Consider the following 3,457-nt stretch of genomic DNA (forward strand, 5'->3'; position numbering starts at 1 on the left):
GAGAAAAATTAAGGGGTTAAGATGAGAGCGTGAGCAATCATAGTTGAAGAGTCGAGAGATGGAAGAAGAATTAGAAAGAAAAGAGAGCGGCCAGGAAGATATTTTGCGGGGGAAAAGAGTGAAAGGGAGGGAGAAATGTTAGCGAGAGAGTAGGAGGAAGTGTAGCAGCGGAGTGGGGGGGTAGAAAAGAAAGAGTAAGTGTGAGAGGGAAATGAAGAGAAAGAGCTGTAGTGGTGGTGGTAGGATGTGCGAAAGGGGGAGGCGAAGAGAGAAGAGAAGAGGAAGGGGATGAAATGAGAGAGAGAGAACAGCAGCGTGAAAAGAAAGGTGCAAGAGTGGAAAGGGAGGGTGGAGACGAAAAGAGAAAAGAAAGGAGAGAGAGAAGTTGAGGGAAGGAGAAAAGGAGATAGAGGTAGAGAGAAGGTAGGTGGAGAGAAGAAGAGGGATTGAGAGGCAGAGAGGAAGAGACTGGGAGAGAGAGGGAAAAAAGAGGTAAGAAAATGAGGGAGAGGGGAGAGAGAAAGAGAGAGTGAGATTGTGTACATCGTTGTGCGCGCGCGTGTCTGTGTGTGTGTGTATTTGTGTGTGTGTGTGCAAACGAAGAAGAAGAAGAGTAGCCGGGATTGTAGGATAAGCAAGATGATGAAGTAGGAGGAAGGGGAGGTAATAAAGCGCAAGAAAAAGGAGGAGGAGGCTGAAAGAGTGGCGAAAAATAGAAAGGGGGAGATAGAAGAGAGAGAGAAACACAGACGGTAAGAGAGACAGAGAGAGAGAGAGGGTAATGGTATAGAAAGGATGGCTTTATTTGAAAGCCTCTCTCCTCTGTAGTAGTTAACAAGATGGAACAACGTCTACATCCCTGCATCGGATAGCTCCTTGTTTTATTTTTCCTCCTTCTTTCCCCCCCTTTTTTTTTAACCAAACACCATTCTGTGATGACATGTCTCTCTACATTTCCCCTCTATTGACGCCAAACCGTGCACGCAAGGAAACGTTGCACTTTACCAATGTATGTACGTACCACTATTATTACTATTATTGTTATTAGTAGTTCAATTATTATTAACGTTAGTATTAATATTATTAATATTTATTAGCATGATAATTGTCTTTACTGTTGGTTGACGTCAAAAAGCATGCTTTTAGTTTAAGATTCAATGAACTATATGCTTATACATATATACCTGTGTATATATTTATTACTATGCATGTTTATACGTTTGTATGTATGTGTGTGTTTGTGTAATAATATGACAGGCATACACACGCTATATCCTTGCCTGTATCAATATAACGCACCCATGTATATATATATATATATATATATATATATATATATATATATATATATTCATAAACACATGTATACACAAGCTCACATTACACGAATATACGTAAAGAAACACATACACAGGCACGCTCACACACAAAGACACACAGGGACACTCATACATATTGTTAAATTATTGTTGTTTACTTCATACATTAAATTCTCTTTATAATTATGTTTTGATAAATTTCGAACACAAAGCTACATCACAGCCGAATTATTATTATTATTATTATTATTAACAGTGTTGTTGTTGTCATTATTATTATTATTATTATTATTATTTACCTTTCTTGTATCAAAAAAGAAAGATAATTAAAAAAAAAAAGATCGCCTTTCGTAATTATAATCACGGTATCTCTTGTGTTCTTCCGTTTATCTATTTTTTTTTTCCAGTTGTCTTCCCTACCAGGCACGCTAGTAACCCCCATCTATACACTTACATGCATATACATACATACATACAGCCACAGACATACATATCGACATATGTATGTACATAGGTATTAATTATATATGCATATGGATATGTATTTATGTATTTACAAATGCGCGCGTGTGTGTGTGTCGTGCGTATGCTCGCACCGAGGTCAACATTGCTCTGCGCATTACCGTGATCGATAAAATAAATTATGAGTCCACGTTGCTGGATTGATATAGATGTTATAGCGATAGAATCAAACCCTAGAAGGTATTTGTTCTGGGTCATTACGTTCGGGGTTCGTCTGCCATGAACCCTAGGGTCAAACTGTTTCGGTGCCTACGTTCTCCTTTGGTTGGCACGGAATGGAGAGACTTACTTGCTGAATAGATAACGAATAGTGTTCCATATTATTTCTTGGACAGAAATGAGCCATGGTGAGGAATTTTTGGCGGGGGTCTCTTGAATTCCCTTACCACATGGGGAAAAGGATCTTCTATACCGCATAGGAAAGGAACTTCCTCTTTACCTCGTGAAATGGGATCTCCAATGCTGCATGGGAAACAAAATCCAATTCCACATTGGAAAGGAATTTCCAAACCACATGGGAGAGGAACTTCCGTGCCTCATGATAAAGGAATATCTTCCATGCCACATGGAAAAGAGCACCCATGCGTTATTGGAAAGAAACTGCCAAACCACATGAAAATGATACTTCTTCCAGACTATACTCAGAAGGAAGGAACTCTCATAGCACATGGGAAAAGAGAAGGGTATTTTTTCCCGACATTTTTTGTCTTGTATTCCTGTATTTTTTCATAGAATTACAATTCTGAAAGAGTTTCTTCCGTCCCCACACAACAAATTTCAATTCTTTTTTACATTCTGGTCCTCGCCATTCTTCCATTTCCGTATATTCTTCCTTTTCCGTGAGGTATGGGAATTCGGATTGTCAGTTCTTTCCAAAACTCCACAGAATTTTCCTATTGTAAGGTACATGGGCACGGAGGTCTTAGTAAGAATGTGTGTGTGTGTGTGTTTGCGTGATTGACTCTCTAATACTATGTGGTTTGTGTGTGTGTGTATTTGTGATTGAATGTGCGTGTGTGTGTGAGTCATTCTTTCGGTTTATGATCACAAATTGAAAGTGTAAAATTATCGCAACCAACTGGCAATAATTTGGAAAAAATTAAAAAATAAAAATTAAAAAATTTTTGAAATAAAATAAACAAAATGAAGTGTGGTGCCTATTCGACTGGACATAACTGAAATCGTGTCAATATTTCCACTTTCACTTTGTGATCATAACCCGAAAGAGTGTTGTTTGTGTGTGTGTGTGTATTTGCAAATACATTTTGAAAAAAAAAACCGAGTAAAGAGAGTAGTCACTGATAAAAGCAGAGGAATATATGTTATATTTTATCGATGGCTGGATCTTCACAAAACATTCCAATTACCCGTTTTTCAATTTTCAGCCGATATATATATATTAAAAGAAAGAAAAAAAACGACAAAACATGAGGAAGATATTTAAAAGATAAACATAAGAGTGTGTGGCGTAACCATGTGTATGGATGTCTGTATATATACATATTTTTATATATATATATATATATATATATATATATATATGTATGTATATATATGTATGTATATATATGTATGTATATATATGTATGTATATATATGTATGTATATATATGTAT

At 36.7% G+C, this 3,457-nt stretch overlaps 1 protein-coding gene across 3 annotated transcripts in view; it reads left to right on the forward strand.

Annotated features, from left to right (window-relative positions):
• Nucleotides 1–667: 667 nt before the first annotated feature.
• LOC106883162 (clavesin-2) overlaps nucleotides 668–3,457 on the forward strand; it is a 108,696-nt gene continuing 105,906 nt past the window's right edge. For 2 of the 3 annotated variants that reach the window (XM_052976170.1, XM_052976167.1), the window contains exon 1: nucleotides 668–1,013. The gene's annotated coding sequence lies outside the window, so the exon portion shown is untranslated. The remainder of the gene's footprint in view (nucleotides 1,014–3,457) is intronic. The other variant, XM_052976168.1, reaches the window with a different exon arrangement.

Source organism: Octopus bimaculoides, chromosome 24 (assembly GCF_001194135.2).
Source record: "Octopus bimaculoides isolate UCB-OBI-ISO-001 chromosome 24, ASM119413v2, whole genome shotgun sequence".
Classification (NCBI taxonomy): domain Eukaryota; kingdom Metazoa; phylum Mollusca; class Cephalopoda; order Octopoda; family Octopodidae; genus Octopus; species Octopus bimaculoides.